Source organism: Scyliorhinus torazame, chromosome 16, assembly GCF_047496885.1.
Source record: "Scyliorhinus torazame isolate Kashiwa2021f chromosome 16, sScyTor2.1, whole genome shotgun sequence".
NCBI classification, from domain to species: domain Eukaryota; kingdom Metazoa; phylum Chordata; class Chondrichthyes; order Carcharhiniformes; family Scyliorhinidae; genus Scyliorhinus; species Scyliorhinus torazame.
The window spans coordinates 152,718,687-152,737,805 of record NC_092722.1 but is presented as its reverse complement, the minus strand read 5'-3'; the positions used below and the strand labels follow the sequence as shown (position 1 = coordinate 152,737,805).

Genomic DNA, 19,119 nt, shown 5'->3' with positions numbered 1-19,119 from the left:
ACCTCAATGAACATTTATATCCAACCAAAGGAACCGACTGTGGATGTACCTTGGGTTCATGCCACCGCCTCCTCATAGCTCAAGGTCTCAATAACATAATTAAAAATGGCCAGATTCCTCGATCAGCTCCCACCCCTCCCCCGCCTACCGCTGAGTTAATTCTGATGACAGTGGGATGAGGCTCAACTTGGGCATTAATTGCCAATTTCAGGGCCTCAAATCGATGGCGAGGCAGGAAGGCCATCCAGCCACATCTTAATTGGGGTGGACACGTGAAGGCAGCAGAGTCCCTATCCACCCAATTAAATGCACCCACCATGCAGTCAAACTTGCCACAGGAGGGGGTATTCAATTCCACCCATTGTATGGAAAGATGTATGGTTTTTGGCACGTTTCAATATTTATAGGATTGCTAATCCCGAGACAAATAACTACTCCATCATGAGCACCGTTTGACCTACCATTAAATGTTAGCCCCCGTGCTGTGGCTATTCACCTAGTTCACAGTTTACATGAACAGGAATTGGCAGACACATGAGCCAGAAGGGACTGGATTTTCAGCATCTGCTGCTATGTTATTATGTAGGTAACTGGATGAAAAATGGGTCAGTTTGGCCATTTAATCTGCAATTCAAGTGGGGACAGGTGTATGCATGAGCTTTCTTTCAGTAAGCAATGAGGGAGCAACAAATGACCAGTTCTAACATTGATTTTTCAAGCATTTGCATTGGGATTATTGTCAGGATAATACTGACAGTATTATTGAATGATTAAGTGATTACATTGAGAGTTAAAATCTCCAATTATTATCTCTACTATAACCATTGTATATGATGCATGCACCAGCATCTACATTCCTCCAGACAATGCCCTATAACCACCACACAGACATCACCCACTCCAGAAAACAAATCCACATCAGTGCTGGAGACGAGATATTCTGTTGAAACCGCAAATGGAACTATTACCTATAATGAATGAGAATAGCCAATGCTACAGAGAAAATTACATTTCAGTCTCATTCTTATCTGCAAGTCATTAACTTGTGATAAATGAATTATTGCAACTATTGCTGGAATTAATGCTATTCATAAAGTAACTCTAAATAGTTTAGAGTGAGGCTGTAATGATTAAAGAGTTCAATGTTTCTATCAAATATTCTCTAAAAACTCATTAAATGTAAACTACTTCACCCTCTGTAAGTGTATAAAACTGTCTTCTCCTTCAGTAATTTATTACGCCATAAGACAGCTCATGGCCTAAACTATTACATGCTTCCAATTAGCTGCTTGCAGCTTTTCTCTGAAAATTTAATGAGATAACACCATATAAAGCTGCTGACTTAAGATACTATGCATAGCTTCGGTCTCAATGCAAGTGTTCAGCAAAACAGTTCCTCAGCTTTCACCAACAGTTGCGTTGTGACTTTTGTATAAACGAATTACCTTCGCCCATGACGCCTATGGTTTAAATGAAGGTCTTTCCCTATAAAGAGATTACAATGTCTTCAAGAAGCTCAAAGTCAAGGGGTAAACCAAAAAACAAATGAAAACTATGCTTTTAGAAAGGAACACTTGTTAATAAAAAGAGTTTGCTGATAGCATTGCAGGCAGGTCATTCATGCCACAAGCCTCAGCCTGTAGTCATTTCACAATTTGCTTCATTATGAATTTCATCAAATTTTAATAAGGATATTAGAAGCCAACTCACCAGTACACTATTGTGATATATTTCAGTAAGCTCCACAGAGAAAATTCTCCCAAATGAATAGCTAAAAATCATTATTTTACTTGAGGCCTCACTAACAGTTGAAAGCCCAGGGTTCCCACTGATAATGGAGTTCTCTCAAAAAATAATTAAATCACTTTAAGCATAGTTGTCCCTTGTTTTAATTCCTTCTCCTTTGCGTCGACTGACATAATTGAGGCTTTGCAATACTGGCAACAATTTTTTTGAAGATTTAACAGTGGATGTGGTTCATCTTGATGGAAACGCCAAACGTTGTGGCCCTTTCAGGCGCAAAGTACAGGAAACAATGTTTTTTGTAACACGTCTTCACGTCAAACCTCTGACTGTTTTGTTTATTTAAGAGAGCTCAACAACCCGCAGCTAAAAAAATAAATAACCTGTGTCTTTAAAAAAAAACTAAATGTACATGAGAGGAGTTAAAACAGGTATGCAAAATCACTCCAGTGTTACTTTAGTGACAAGCAACACACAGGACCATCATAGTGTTTGACAAATGGGGCAAGTTTTAACTCGTTCAAAACTAGCACGGAGCTAAAATCAGGCCCACAGATTTTGTGATGCAAAATTCAAATACCAGAAAGCAAATTCAAGAGTGGTGAAGAGCCCGTGGTGGCTCAGGCCACTGTAAATGTAGCTCCGCAGCGTTCTGGCACGGCTGGCATCACAACCAGATGACGCTATTGTTTTTGAGTAAGCATTTACTTATAATTCACGTAAAATACTCTTTCAATGTGCTGGTTATACGAAACAAAATTTCTCAAATAATTATTTTTCTCATGGTCCATTTTCTCAGTTCCCCCACCCCACAAGTTAGGAATCCCTTCTGTTGAAAGGCAGAGCAGGTGGCTGTCTCCGAGGCCTACCAACTCCTCTCCTCGCAGAACGGTTCTCACCGTAGGATCCAAGGATTGAATACAGGGCTTTACTTATCTTGAAGAATACCGTGAGAAACTGGTCTCAGCAGCGTTTTCTTACTTTCGCTCATACTTTGGTAGGAGGAAATAAGAAGGAAGGTGATAGTAGCATTAACACCCACAAACAGTTCACATAGACAAAAATAACAATTTCAGCTTATACAGGGCGTTTAACATAAAAGAACTTGAGGAGACACTTCAGAATCGGACTGCTGAGCAGGGAAATTGAGAGGCTGTTGGGTGGGTGTGGTGGTGGTTGGGGGGGGGGGTTGCGACTGAGGACTTGAAGAGTTTGAGAGTCTCCGAAAGAATGAATTTCAGAGCACAGAACCCAGGCAGCTGATGGCTTCACCCCCACTAGTGGGGAGAAGGAAAGACAAGATTTACAGAAGATCAGAGTCAAGAGTAATGCTGCCAGGTTTTATGGGATGATTTAAATATGAATAGTGTTACATCAAGCGATCAGAATTGGTTCCAACATGAAAATGCTGACCATTTGGTAGAGTTTCAGATCAGCATTTTAGTCGGTGCTTATTTTTTCCAGCCTTCTGACAGGAGATTGGCCGATTGCTGTTAGTGTCACTCTAAAGATAACTTCAGTGCTCCCAGCAGCCGCATTGAAATCAGTAATCGGACAGGCTTTTAGCGATGTTTCTGTCTCATACGCATGTCGATAACTGGACATGACTGAAAATCTCACAACTCGCTTTTGCCCAGCTGGGGGCAATGGTGGCAGGTGTTCCTCAAAAGGCATCCCAGAGAGTGCCATGGTGACACTCCCCGAATATTTCACCCTTCCCTATAGAGGAGAAAATGGTCTCTGTTCAGCAGTATCCCATAACAGCACGACAGAGATCAGCACCTTGTTGCTTGGAAGCCTGCAGGCATTGACTTGCACCGTATCAATTAACAACCCTGTGAAGCCACGTGTTTGGGAAGCCTAGTTCATCAGGAGTTTAAAGTTCTATAACGGTACACATTCCACACACAGCTATGCTGCAGTCAAGTGTACTCTAGAAGCTACAATTCACGGGTACTTGAGCTGCATAACCTTCAAAAAGTTTGATGTCCCACAAATCTTTGCCTTATCCAGATTGGTAATAAGTGCTTCGTGTTCAGAGATTTCCAGCAGTCAATTGTAAATACAAACACATGAAGTAATTTGAATAAATTAACCCCCCTCCCCCACCATACACTTAAAAAAATATTTACGAAAGCCATTATTATTAGCTGGGCAACCCATAACCTTGTACTTTAATTAACAGAATGTCCTCTGTGTGAGGAATGCAAAAGTTTGTAGCCAGGACATCTATTAATATTTATCCAATTATAATAAACAATCCATTACAAAGTTTGCGGTAACACCAGCAAACACAGGAAATGTCTGCTCACCTTATCTCATTAAAAGGCCATAATGAATAATCCATTAGAATTTTGCTTGCAATACAGGGCAGAAAACTAATTATCTCAAGGTCATGTATTTCATAATAAGTATCCCCCACCTTCATGAAGTGCTTTGACATGTTGCCTTCCATGAGCGTTTAAACATCTTCTCTCCTCCACCGCCCCCCCCCCCCCCCCCTCCACCACCCCTCCCCCCAACCCACCCCCACCCCACCCGATATGTGAGAATCAAAACTGCATTTGAGATGCCAGCCACCATGAGGCTCTTAGCAACAAAAATTGAGCTTTGCTGTAAAGCACAGCGGGAACTATTTGCAAGTCAATGCAGATTAACGTAGCATCAATTTTTTAAAAAAGCCTAAATCAATATCCAAACATGGGACCACGTGTCTTCAATAGTAGCAAAATCCTCTTGTTCAAATTTAAATCTTCTTAACAGAATACTTCAATGATCACCAAATAAAAACAACAATATACAAACAGAGAGAGTTTTGATGAATGGGTGCATCCAAACACATCTATTCACTGATAATATTACACATGGCAAAGCAGAACAATAAGGTGTAGGCATTAGCCAAAAGAAACATCAAATTCAACACAAAATATATTTGTGGATTAAGATTGTGGCTTTTCTTTCAATATTTTAGTTACTTGCAATAGTTGCAACCACACAGTTTGCAATCGCACTGATTCTGCCCCTCTCAAGAGCAAGTTCACGGCCTGAAGCAAGAATCAAACAAGTCAACAGCAATGTCTCACAAACCGAGACTCCGAGAGGAGTGAGTTCTGCCAGCGCCCAAGCCAAGGAGAACCATAAGAGTGTCCAGTTCAGGCAGCTGGGAAGATTCCACGAGGCTTGCATAACCTTAGGCAAATTAAAAATTCAGAATAAATCCGATGAAAACGTCAACACTGAAACACAGAAATTGCTAGTTATAAAATGTTGCCACAAAATCAAAATGTTTAACATTTGAAGAAATATAATAGTAGATACTTTCCGGATCACAGTCAAACAACTGCTTCCCAACTCTTCTGACAGTAAATATTCTTTCAATCATGAAATACATGACCAAGAATAAAGGGATTCGGGGATATGGTGTACGGGCCGGAGAGTGGAGCTGAGTCCACAAAGATCAGCCATGATCTCATTAAATGGCGGAGCAGGCTCGAGGGGCCAGATGGCCTACTCCTGTTCCTAGTTCTTATGTAATCAAATTTGCTCTCATCTTATGCTATATTTCAAAGATGTGTAGGTGGATTGGCCGTGCTAAATTGTCCCTGAAGTGTTCAAACATTAGGTGGGATTGCGGGGATTAGGACCAGGTAGGGTGCTCTTTCAGAGGGTATGTGCAGGCTCGATGGGCTGAATGGCCTCCTGCTCAACTGTAGGAACTCTGAGGGTTCTATTTCAGCCAGGGATGTAACAAAGAGTTATTCCCCCCTCCCACCCACCAATCCAAATGACAGAAAATGTGAACGTTTCCTAATCACGGAGGTAAAGTAGTGCTCAGATTAAAGTAGGGTTAAGATTTCAATCGTGGGCAGCACAGTGGCACAGTGGGTTAGCCCTGCTGCCTCACGGCGCCGAGGTCCCAGGTTCGATCCCGGCTCTGGGTCACTGTCTGTGTGCAGTTTGCACATTCTCCCCATGTCTGCGTGGGTTTCGCCCCCACAACCCAAAGATGTGCAGGGTAGGTGGATTGGTCACGCTAAATTGCCCCTTAATTGGAGAAAATGAATTGGGTACTCGAAAAAAAATTTTTAATTAAAAAAAAAAGATTTCAAACGTGCCTTTATTTTACAACACAGGTTACAAAGAACCGATTAACAGGTTACTGGATGCTGTTTAATTTGGACATCATTAGCTACGTCAGTTTGTGACATTGTTACAGCATTAGCATCACAACTGAGAATAGCTGGGAGGACAAAATACAAATGATTCTTCTGAAATAAAATCTTCAGCCGCCCACTTTATTGGCTCGAAGGTTTGCAGCACAAGTCAGAGCTTCAAATGAAATTTTCCGTCAGGGAGAAAGTTCTTTAATATTTAATTCTATTGAAGAAATATTTTGAAATACTTTCAAATATAGACGTAAATCTGACCCATGTTATTGATTTCCATGAAAAAAAATCCGACAGTTTAAACAATTCCCATCACGCTAAAACTCTCCACTCAACAGCTGGAGTTAACCTAGCCCTCCAGTCCCCCAGTCCTCTCCTGCCCTTCTCCTCACCTCCTCCACCATTCCTCCTCCCCCACACCCTACTCCCCCAGTCATTTCGTCTTCCCCCCTACCCCATCCACCTCACTCTCCCCCCCACCCTCTCCGCATCCCCCCACCCCCCAATCTCTCCACCTCACCCCTCCATCCTCTCCCCCACCATCCCCATCCTCACCATCTACATTCTTCCATCCAACTCTCCACCTCACCCCTCCTCCCACCCTCTCCACCACACCCCTCCTCCCACCCTCTCCACCTCACCCCTCCCCCACCCACTCCACCTCACCCCTCCTCCCACCCTCTCCACCTCACCCCTCCTCCCACCCTCTCCACCTCACCCCGCCTCCCACTCTCTCCACCTCACCCCTCCTCCTACCCTCTCCACCTCACCCCTCCTCCCACCCTCTCCACCTCACCCCTCCTCCCACCCTCTCCACCTCACCCCTCCTCCCACCCTCTCCACTCCTCCCACCCTCTCCACTCCTCCCACCCTCTCCACCTCACCCCTCCTCCCACCCTCTCCACCTCCCACCTCCTCCCACACGCTCCACCTCAAACTCCTCCCACACTCTCCACCTCACCCCTCCTTCCACACTCTCCACCTCACCCCTCACCCCACCCTCTCCACCTCACCCCTTCTCCCACCCTCTCCGCCTCGCCCCTTCTCCCACCCTCTCCGCCTCGCCCCTCCTCCCACCCTCTCCGCCTCTCCCCTCCTCCCACCCTCTCCACCTCCCCCCTCCTCACACCCTCTCCACCTCCCCCCTCCTCCTACCCTCTCCACCTCACTCCTCCTCCCACCCTCTCCACCTCACCCCTCCTCCTACCCTCTCCACCTCACCCCACCCCTTTCTACTTCATCGTACCCCTTCCACCCCACCACTTCCCATCCTCTCCCCATCACTCCTCTCCCACCTGCTCACGCCCACCCCTGCACTCTTTCTCCCCCCCCCCACCCCCCCAAACTCCCTCCGCCCCTGATGGTTTCCCTACAAGTCACTCACCCGTCGGACTTGGAATTATATTGCCATTCCTTCAGTGTCACTGGGGCAAAATCCTAGAATTCCCTCCCCAACAGCACTGGAGGTGTACCTAGTCCTCAGGGACTGCCGCGGTTCAAGAAGGCAAGTCACCACCACCTTCTGAAAGGGAACTAGGGATGGCCAATAAATGCTGGCCTAACCAGCAACACCCATATTCCGTAAATGAATTTAAAAAAAAGAAGGGGCTGCATTTTCATAGCCCTGATCTGGACAAAAGGAGGCAGGACCAAAGACAAAAGGCCAACAAGCAGGGTAGCCGGAATTCCAGTGTCCATTCCTGCCTTCGGCCATTTTCAGGAGGATGGGAGAGAGAGAGAACAATTCCGGAATCCACCCGCTCCTGTGATGGAGTCAAGTAATAGGGCTGTGGGCTCTTCGAGAGTCCGCCCCAGCTACGTATTTCTAATTTTCGTGGGAGACAACCAAACTTTAGCAGCTTCCAGGTTTACACTGACATGCTGGAGGTGTGAACCACAGATTGGAGGCAAGAAAGGTTTAAAAGGTCAGTGAAATGGTTTTGTCTCCTTTGCAGTTCATCATGAAATGCTGTATCATTAAAAATCTGTGCTCATTATGGGGAGTTTTGACAGTGCTATGTTTAGATGATGTGACCATCCCTTAAACAATTTGTCTACCAAACTGTTGCTTCTGCCAACTGGCAAGCTGTCCAGTAAAATATCAACTTTGTTAATGTGGGCTTTGGAGATGAGTATATTAGATGGGTACAGCTGCTGTATAGGGCCCCGATGGCGAGCGTGGTCACGAATGGACGGGGGTCTGCGTATTTTCGGCTCCATAGAGGGACGAGGCAGGGATGCCCTCTGTCCCCATTATTGTTTGCACTGGCGATTGAGCCCCTGGCAATAGCATTGAGGGGTTCCAGGAAGTGGAGGGGAGTACTCAGGGGAGGAGAGGAACGCCGGGTATCTCTTTACGCAGACGATTTATTGGTGTATGTGGCGGACCCGGCGGAGGGGATGCCAGAGATAATGCGGATACTTGGGGAGTTTGGAGAATTTTCAGGATATAAGCTGAACATGGGGAAAAGTGAGCTGTTTGTGGTGCATCCAGGGGAGCAGAGCAGAGAAATAGAGGACTTACCGCTGAGGAAGGTAACAAGGGACTTTCGTTACTTGGGGATCCAGATAGCCAAGAATTGGGGTACATTGCATAGGTTAAACTTAACGCGGTTGGTGGAACAGATGGAGGAGGACTTCAAGAGATGGGACATGGTATCCCTGTCACTGGCAGGGAGGGTGCAGGCGGTTAAAATGGTGGTCCTCCCGAGATTCCTCTTTGTGTTTCAGTGCCTCCCGGTGGTGATCACGAAGGCTTTTTTCAAAAGGATTGAGAAGAGTATCATGAGTTTTGTGTGGGCCGGGAAGACCCCGAGAGTGAGGAAGGGATTTTTGCAGCGTAGTAGGGATAGGGGGGGGCTGGCACTACCGAGCCTGAGTGAGTACTACTGGGCCGCCAACATCTCAATGGTATGTAAGTGGATGGGAGAAGAGGAGGGAGCGGCGTGGAAGAGATTGGAGAAGGCGTCCTGTAGGGGGACTTGCCTACAAGCCATGGTGACGGCGCCGTTGCCATTCTCACCGAAGAAATACACCACAAGCCCGGTGGTGGTGGCTACTCTGAAAATTTGGGGGCAATGGAGACGGCATAGGGGAAAGACGGGAGCCTCGGTGTGGTCCCCGATAAGAAATAATCATAGGTTTGCTCCGGGGAGAATGGATGGGGGATTTGGAACATGGCAAAGAGCAGGAGTAACACAATTGAGAGATCTATTTGTAGATGGGACGTTTGCAAGTCTGGGAGCGCTGACCGAAAAATATGGGTTGCCCCAAGGGAATGCATTCCGGTATATGCAACTGAGGGCTTTTACGAGGCAACAGGTGAGGGAATTCCCGCAGCTCCCGACGCAGGAGGTGCAGGACCGAGTGATCTCAAAGACATGGGTGGGGGACGGTAAGGTGTCAGACATATATAGGGAGATGAGAGACGAGGGGGAGATTATGGTAGACGAGCTGAAAGGGAAATGGGAAGAAGAGCTGGGGGAGGAGATTGAGGAGGGGCTGTGGGCTGATGCCCTAAGTAGGGTAAACTCATCGTCCTCGTGTGCCAGACTAAGCCTGATACAATTTAAGGTGTTACACAGGGCGCATATGACTGGAACACGGCTTAGCAAATTTTTTGGAGTAGAGGATAGGTGTGCGAGATGCTCGAAAAGCCCAGCGAATCACACCCACATGTTCTGGTCATGTCCGGCACTACAGGGGTTTTGGGTGGGGGTGACAAAGGTGCTTTCGAAGGTAGTGGGGGTCCAGGTCGAACCAAGCTGGGGGTTGGCTATATTTGGGGTTGCAGAAGAGCCGGGAGTGCAGGAGGCGAGAGAGGCTGATGTTTTGGCCTTTGCATCCCTAGTAGCCCGGCGCAGGATACTGTTGATGTGGAAGGAAGCCAAGCCCCCGGGTGTGGAGACCTGGATAAATGACATGGCAGGGTTTATAAAGCTGGAACGGATTAAGTTCGTCCTAAGGGGATCGGCTCAAGGGTTCACCAGGCGGTGGCAACCGTTCGTCGAATACCTCACAGAAAGATAGAGGGAATGGAAAAGAAGAAGACAGCAGCAGCAGCCCAGGGGGGGGGGGGGGGGGGGGGGGGAGGAACCAGAGGGATTCTCAGGGATGTTAATATATAAGTATAATATGTATAGGTTGTTGTTATAGATAATTGTATATTGGACTGTTAAAACATATTTTTAGAGAATATTTATCTGGGACAAGGCAGTTGCCATTTAGTTTTGTTTTTGTTTATATATTATTTATTTCTTGTTTATAAAACTGGCCAGTTATTTATATTGTTATATTACTGTGTAAAGGATACACAATGTACTGTGATGGTTGGCCAAAAATTTTCAATAAAATATTTTTTTTTAATAAAGCTTTGTTAATGTGGAGAAAACTTTAAGTGAGTTAAAAAGTTCATCTAATGGATAAAAAGGTAAAATACATTTCACATTAACGAAAGGGTTGCCTGATATAACAATCCGGAAACTTTTAATCTTATCCCATTGCTTTTATATATTCACCCTAGATGTTTGTTGAGCTAGCAGTTCTGAAGTCTGTTTGTTTACGAAGGGTGCTTTATGGGCTATTTAACGGTTTCCAACTGTTACACTAGCAATTGTGAGTTCTATTCATAAAGTGAATAATGGGTGAGGGAGCGAACGGGGTGATAGCGAGGGGGCGAGGAAAGGGATGAGGGTGGGTGTGAGATGAGTGAGATGGGTTTAAAGTGGTCAGAAGGTTCAACTGTGTGTGAGCGAGCCGCTGAATGCCTCGGAAACACAAGTCAAAGCTTTCTGGAAATGGAAGCGGGGCTTTTAACTAGCCCATTCATTTTTTCGGAGCGGGAGAGAGAGCCGGAGAGCAGCGAGTGCAGATTGAGATTCAGGTACGTGTTTAAACTTGCCCCCAGGTTCCAGCGGCCTTCATTTTCGGGAGCAGGAGAGTGAGAGGGAGCCGGAGAGCAGCGAGTGCAGCTTGGGATTCAGGTAGGTGTTTAAACTTGCCCCCAGGTTCCAGCGGCCTTCATTTTTCAGAGCGGGAGAGAGAGAGGGAGCCGGAGTGCAGCTTGAGATTCAGGTACGTGTTTAAACTTGCCCCCAGGTTCCAGCGGCCTTCATTTTCGGGAGCGGGAGAGAGAGAGGGAGCCGGAGAGCAGCGAGTGCAGCTTGGGATTCAGGTAGGTGTTTAAACTTGCCCCTAGGTTCCAGCGGCCTTCATTTTTTAGAGCGGGAGAGAGAGGGAGCCGGAGCCAGCGAGTGCAGCTTGGGATTCAGGTACGTGTTTAAACTTGCTCCCAGGTTCCAGCAGCCTTCATTTTTCGGAGCGGGAGAGAGAGAGGGAGCCGGAGCACAACGAGTGCAGCTTGGGATTCAGGTACGTGTTTAAACTTGCCCCCAGGTTCCAGCGGCCTTCATTTCCGGGAGCGGGAGAGAGAGAGGGAGCCGGAGCGCAGCTTGGGATTCAGGTAGGTGTTTAAACTTGCCCCCAGGTTCCAGCGGCCTTCATTTTTCGGAGCGGGAGAGAGAGGGAGCCGGAGCGCAGCTAGTGCAGCTTGGGATTCAGGTACGTGTTTAAACTTGCCCCCAGATTCCAGCAGCCTTCATTTCCGGGAACGGGAGAGAGAGAGGGAGCCGGAGCACAACGAGTGCAGCTTGGGATTCAGGTACGTGTTTAAACTTGCCCCCAGGTTCCAGCGGCCTTCATTTCCGGGAGCGGGAGAGAGAGAGGGAGCCGGAGCGCAGCGAGTGCAGCTTGGAATTCAGGTACGTGTTTAAACTTGCCCCCAGGTTCCAGCGGCCTACATTTCCGGGAGCGGGAGAGAGGGAGCCGGAGCGCAGCGAGTGCAGCTTGGAATTCAGGTACGTGTTTAAACTTGCCCCCAGGTTCCAGCGGCCTTCATTTCCGGGAGCGGGAGAGAGGGAGGGAGCCGGAGCACAGCGAGTGCAGCTTGGGATTCACGTACATGTTTAAACTTGCCCCCAGGTTCCAGCGGCCTTCATTTCCGGGAGCGGGAGACAGAGAGGGAGCCGGAGTGCAGCTTGGGAATCAGGTAGGTGCTTAAGTGTTTGATTTTTACCTCTATTTAAGTTGGGCGGTTGCTAAACCCAAGACACTACACTTGTAGTGTCTCCCACCCTTCCACCTCCTCTAACGTAAGGGGGTGAGTGAATATCAGGTAAGCTCTCTCTTTTCTTTTATCCGCAAGTTATAGCTTCAGAATTTTGGTGGGAGCAGTGGCCAGAGGTCTGTCGGGAAGGTAAGTTTACCCTTTAATAACTTACCTTGCAGGAGAAGCGGCCTTCAATTTTCGGCGTGAGCAGTGGCCAGGGGTCTGTTGGGAAGGCAAGTAGCTGGGAGAAATTTAACTCTTCCTGGGTTGGTAAGTATTGTGATTGGTAAGTAAAATCCTTATTCCTTTCACTTATTCATTATTTGACATTATATTTGTAATCGGTTAAGGTAAAGTGTAAAAATGGCAGGAGATCCCAGACCCATGTTATGCTCCTCGTGCTCAATGTGGGAGTTCAGGGACGCGGCCGAGGCCCCCGACTCCTTCATGTGCGGGAAGTGTGTCCAGCTGCAGCTCCTGTTAGACCGCATGACGGCTCTGGAGCTGCGGATGGACTCACTTTGGAGCCTCCACAATGCTGAGGAGGTTGTGGATAGCACGTTCAGTGAGTTGGTCACACTGCAGATTAGGGTTGGTGAGGGAGACAGGGAATGGGTGACCAAAAGGCAGAGAAAGAGCAGGAAGGCAGTGCAGGTGCCCCGGGCGGTCATCTACCTCCAAAACAGGTATACCGTTTTGGATACTGTTGGGGGAGATGACTCACCAGGGGAAGACAGTAGTAGCCAGGCTCATGGCACCTTGGCTGGCTCTGCTGCACAGAAGGGCAGGAAAAAGACTGGCAGGGCTATAGTCATAGGGGATTCAATCGTAAGGGGAGTAGACAGGCGTTTCTGTGATCGAAAACGAGACTCCCGAATGGTATGTTGCCTCCCGGGTGTACGGGTCAGGGGTGTCTCAGATCGGCTGCAGGACATACTGAAGGGGGAGGGTGAACAGCCAGTTGTCGTGGTGCATATAGGCACCAACGATATAGGTGAAAAATGGGATGAGGTCCTACAATCAGAATTTAGGGAGTTAGGAGATAAGTTAAAAAGTAGAACCTCAAAAGGTAGTAATCTCAGGATTGCTACCAGTGCCACGAGGCAGTCAGAGTAGAAATTCAAGAATAGTCAGAATGAATACGTGGCTTGAGAGATGGTGCAGGAGGGAGGGATTCAGATTTTTGGGACATTGGAACCGGTTCTGGGGGCGGTGGGACCATTACAAATCGGATGGTCTACACATGGGCAGGACTGGAACCAATGTCCTAGGGGGTGCTTTTGCTAATACTGTTGGGGAGGTTTTAAACTAATGTGGCAGGGAGATGGGAACCATATTAGGAAGTTAGAGGTCAGTAAAGAGGCAGCAACTAAAGCCAGTAAGGTACTAGATAATAAACTCAATGTGACTAAGGGGAAGAGTAGACAGGGAAGAGATGATGAACGCAAAGGGACAGGTGGTCTGAGGTGCATTTGTTTCAATGAGAGAAGTGTAGCAGGTATGGCAGATGAACTTAGGGCTTGGATTAGTACCTGGGAATATGATGTTATTAGTATTACGGAGACTTGGTTGAGGGAAGGGCAAGACTGGCAACTAAATATCCCAGGGAATAGATGCTTCAGGAGGGATAGAGAGGGAGGTAAAACGGGTGGAGGATTTGCATTACTGGTCAGAGATGATATCACAGCTATGATTAAGGAGGGCATGATGGAGGATTCGAGCACTGAGGCAATATGGGTAGAGCTAAGAAATAGGAAGGGTGCACTTACATTGTTGGGACTTTACTACAGGCCTCCCAAAAGCGAGCGTGAAGTAGAGGTACAAATATGTAGACAGATTATAGAAAAAAGTAGGAGCAATAGGGTGGTCGTGATGGGATATTTTAACTTCCCCAGCATTGAATGGGACTCATGTAGTGTTGGAGGTGTAGATGGAGCAGAATTTGTAAGGAGCATCCAGGAGAGTTTTTTTAGAGCAATATGTAAATAGTCCAACTTGGGAAGGGGCCATACTGGACCTGGTATTGGGGAAAGATCCCGGCCAGGTGGTTGAAGTTTCAGTCGGTGATTACTTTGGGAAGAGCAATTACAATTCCGTAAGTTTTAGAATACTCATGGATAAAGACGAGAGTGGTCCTAAAGAAAGTGTGCTCCTAAAGAAAGAGTGCTAAATTGGGGAAAGACCAAGTATAACAAAATTCGGCAGGAGCTAGGGAATGTGGATTGGGAGCAGCTCTTTAAGGGTAAATCCACATTTGAAATGTGGGGGGATTTCAAGGAAAGGTTGATTAGAGTGCAGGACAGACATGTCCCTGTGAAAATGAGGGATAGAAATGGCAAGATTAGGGAACCATGGATGACAGGTGGAATTGTGAGACTAGCTAAGATGAAAAAGGAAGCATACATAAGATCTAGGCGACTTAAATCTAATGAAGCTTTGGAGGAATATCGGGAAAATAGGACAAATCTCAAACGTGCTATAAAGAGGGCTAAAAGGGGTCATGAAATATCTTTGGCTAACAGGGTTAAGGAAAATCCCAAAGCCTTTTATTCGTATATAAGGAGCAAGAGGGTAACTAGAGAAAGGATTGGCCCACTCAAAGTCAAAAGAGGGAATTTATGCGTGGAGTCAGAGGAAATGGGTGAGAGGGAATGAGTACTTTGCATCGGTATTCACCAAGGAGAGGGACATGACCGATGTTGAGGCTAAGGATGGATGTTTAAATACTCTAGGTCAAGTCGGCATAAGGAAGGGGGACGTTTTGGTTCAAGTCCCCAGGTCCGGATGGGATCTATCCCAGGTTACTGAGGGGAGCGAGGGAAGAAATAGCTGGGGCCTTAACAGATATCTTTGCAGCATCCTTGAGCACGGGTGAGGTCCCGGAGGACTGGAGAATTGCTAATGTTGTCCCTTTGTTTAAGAAGGGTAGCAGGGATAATCCAGGGAATTATAGACCTGTGAGCTTGATGTCAGTGGTAGGCAAACTGTTGGAGAAGATACTGAGGGATAGGATCTATTCATATTTGGAAGAAAATAAGACTTATCAGTGATAGGCAGCATGGCTTTGTGCAGGGAAGGTCATGTCTTACAAACCTAATAGAATTCTTTGAGGAAGTGACAACGTTAATTGATGAGGGAAGGGCTGTAGATGTCATATACATGGACTTCAGTAAGGCGTTTGATAAAGTTTCCCATGGCAGGTTGATGGAAAAAGTGAAGTCGTATGGGGTTCAGGGTGTACTAGCTAGATGGATAAAGAACTGGCTGGGCAACAGGAGACAGAGAGTAGTGGTGGAAGGAAGTGTCTCAAAATGGAGAAAGGTGACTAGTGGTGTTCCACAGGGAACCGTGCTCGGACCACTGTTGTTTGTGATATACATAAACGATCTGGATGAAGGTATAGGCGGCCTGATTAGCAAGTTTGCAGACGATACTAAGATTGGTGGAGTTGCAGATAGCGAGGAGGACTGTCAGAGAATACATCAAAATATAAATAGATTGGAGAGTTGGGCAGAGAAATGGCAGATGAAGTTCAATCCCGGCAAATGCGAGGTGATGCATTTTGGAAGATCTAATTCAAGAGCGGACTATACTGTCAATGGAAGAGTCCTGGGGAAAATTGATGTACAGAGAGATCTGGGAGTTCAGGTCCATTGTACCCTGAAGTTGGCAACGCAGGTCGATAGAGTGGTCAAGAAGGAATACAGCATGCTTGCCTTCATCGGACGGGGTATTGAGTACAAGAGTCGGCAGGTCATGTTACAGTTTTATAGGACTTTGGTTAGGCCACATTTGGAATACTGCGTGCAGTTCTGGTCACCACATTACCAGAAGGATGTGGATGCTTTAGAGACGGTGCAGAGGAGGGTCACTAGGATGTTGCCTGGTATGGAGGGTGCTAGCTATGAAGAAAGGTTGAGTAGATTAGGATTGTTTTCGTTGGAAAGACGGAGGTTGAGGGGAGCCTGATTGTGGTCTACAAAGTTATGAGAGGTATGGACAGGGTGGATAGCAACAAGCTTTTTCCAAGAGTGAGGGTGTCAATTACAAGGAGTCACGATTTCAAGGTGAGAGGGGGAAAGTTTAAGGGAGATGTGCGTGGAAAGTTTTTTACGCAGAGGGTGGTGGGTGCCTGGAACGCTTTGCCAGCGGAGGTGGTAGAGGCGGGCACAATAGCATCATTTAAGATGCATCTCGACAGATATATGAGCGGGCGGGGAACAGAGGGAATTAGATCCTTGGAAAATAGGTGACAGGTTTAGATAAAGGATCTGGATCGGCGCAGGCTGGGAGGGCCGAAGGGCCTGTTCCTGTGCTGTAATTTTCTTTGTTCTCTTTTGGTATTCTGAACTCGGACCGCACTCACTCCCCCGCCAGTCCATCTCCAGGCCACTTGGGGCCTGAACACCCCAGAAGCTTCCACCTGCCGGCAGACTTCAGCTGAAAATGGGATCAAAACAGCAGCATTAGTCCCGCCCCCAATGTGAAAATCCAGCCCCAAGAGTCAGCTTCAAACATGCAGAAAAACAGCTGGCAAGGAAGTTCCAAAACAAATGATTCCTTGCATATTACACAATACAGATTTGCAAGAAGCGAACCAGCAATTTCGTGATCCATTCTGACATGTGACAAAAGCATCTAACTCAACAAGACTTAATGCTCCAATTGTTACCATGGTGATTGCCATTCGCAGTGAGTGGCTTACCTAGACCAAATGAAATTCGTTCAAGTGTTACAGAAACAAAAAGCTGTTTGATTTTTCATTAATTTTTAAAGTGAAGGACAGTGGAAGTTCAAATCTGGTGTCAATTAACCTGGCCTCTTGACGTCAGGTGATCAGTTACAAAATATGCAAACCATTCTGAAAACAGTTTCACATTAATATTAACCAGTGTGGGAATGTGAGGTCCGCCGTGGCCCAGAAATGACATGATTCATTTTGAAAGCACTCAAGCCTCACTCAACACTGTGCTGTACCAATTTCCCCATGTACATGCAATCCTGTTTCTGCAAAATCATCGGTTTACTCATAGTGCTAAGCTTTTTATCTATTCATATTACCTTGTTTATTAACTTAACCACGGAACATTTGAAACTTTAATATTACGAATTTTGTACTCGGAACCCAAATCCTGCCTTATCAAAACTCAACAGGATTTTAGAAGGCAGACTTGGATAACTGGGTTTTTTGCTAAGAGCATATTACGGGTGATTTGATAAAGGTGTTTAAAATTACGAAGGAATTGGACATCGTCGGTAGAAACAGACCGTTTCTAGTGGGTAAGGTGGCTGGAATGAGGGGTTATAGATCCACGGTTAACATTTAGGATGCTCAGTTGTATTATTACTGGGGGGGGAACGAATGGAGAGAAGGTCTGGCAGTGGTGGGGGGGCGGTGGGGGTGCAGGCGGAGGAGGCGTCGTGTGTGGGAGTAGGTTTGAGGGGTCTGGTGGCGGCTCCCCTTCCATTTACCCCAGGGTAACGTGCAGCAAGTCCGGTAGTGGCGTCATCCTTAAAGATTTGGAACCAGCCAGGGCAGCATTTCAGTGTGGGGAGGGTATGTCAGTTCTGACTCCTAATTGTGGGAATCACTGATTCACCCCAGCAGGAATGGATGCGGCATATCAGCGGTGGCATAGCGAAGGGGCGGAATGGGCGAGGGGCTTATTCGTGGAAGGAAGGTTTGCAAGTTTAGGTGAGCTGCAGGAGATACATGAGTTGCCACGGTTGCGGGGGGGGGGTGGGAAATAGTTCGGTATCTGCGGTTGCGGGATTTTGTGCGGAAGGAGGTGCCCTCGTTCCCTCGGTTGTCAGAGCACAATTTGTTGGACAGGTTGTTGTCAGCAGACCAGTTGGAGGGATGGGAAGATCATGGGTAATTACCAATGGCTGGTGGACACAGGGAAAGCACCAATTGAGAAGACGAAGCAAGTAGGAAGAGCTGGGCATGGAGGTGGGACGGGCGTGTGGGGCGAGATTATGCACCACGTAAAGGTGCTAGGATGAGCTTGGTACAGTTCAAAGTGGTGCGTAGGGCTTACATGAGTAGGTTCTTCTCAGAGGATAAGTGTGGGAGATGTGGAAGAGGGTCGGCAAATCACGTCCACATGTTTTGGGCATGTCCAAGATTAGTGGGGTTTTGGGACCCGATATTTGAAGCTGTATCAAGAATTGTGGGGGTGGAGATGTCGCCTGGTGCACAGGTGGTAATCTTAGGGGTGTCGAACCTGCGGAACTGTTGTTGTTTGGGGGGGGGGGGGGGGGGGGGGTCGGTGGAGCCACCAAGGGTGGCTGGGGGATGCTGCAGAATTTCTTACGTTGGAAAAGATTACGTTTGCCCTTGGGGGTTCCAGGTGGGATGGAGGTTGTACTTGTCCTTCTTTGAGGACCTGTTTGTTGCCAGCGGGTGGGGGGAGGGATGGGGGAAGTTGAGTTAATGGGAGAAAAAGTCAAACTGTGGGGGATTGTGTTATGCTTGTTTGAACGATTATGTGTTCATTTTTATAAATGCTCTGGTTTGAGTACAAATATATTTTTTTTAAAAGAAAGATATTTTAAGAGAGCAGGGACATGGTAATAGGTCCACTGCAATGTTAACATCAACAGGGACAGAGTGGGCTGTGAGGCCTGCTTTTGTGTTGCTGATCTAAATCATTCTGATTTTTCATTATCATCTTGTCAGACATGCTGCTGCAGGTAGGGTGCACCTGACGAAGTAGAGGGTGAGCAGGCTGTTTAAAGAGGTGGAGGACATTTGTGAACGGTGTGGGAGGGGTCCAGCCAATCATGTACATACGTTCGGGTCCTGCCCGAAGTTGGAGAGATTTTGGAAAGTCGTGTTTTAGCACCATGTCAGCTGACACCATCTCAGTCAGGTCAAGCAGCCTGGAGTCTGCTGGGGTTTGTCCAGAACTGGCAGAACCAACAACCGAGAATGCAGTAATAAACAAATATTAGGAACCAAAAAAAGAGAGAACAAAGACTTGCATTTAAATACCACTTTTTACGATCATTGGATAACTCAAAGTGCTTTACGGTCAGTGAAGTACTTTTGAAGTGTAGTCACTGTTGTCATATAGGAAACACAGCAGCCAATTCTCACAG

General features: G+C 46.9%; 1 protein-coding gene across 3 annotated transcripts in view; it reads right to left on the bottom strand.

Moving 5' to 3' along the window:
- The window catches only part of ctbp2a (C-terminal binding protein 2a), a 433,668-nt gene that overhangs the window by 340,076 nt on the left and 74,473 nt on the right, over nucleotides 1-19,119 (bottom strand). The gene's annotated exons all lie outside the window — the stretch shown is intronic.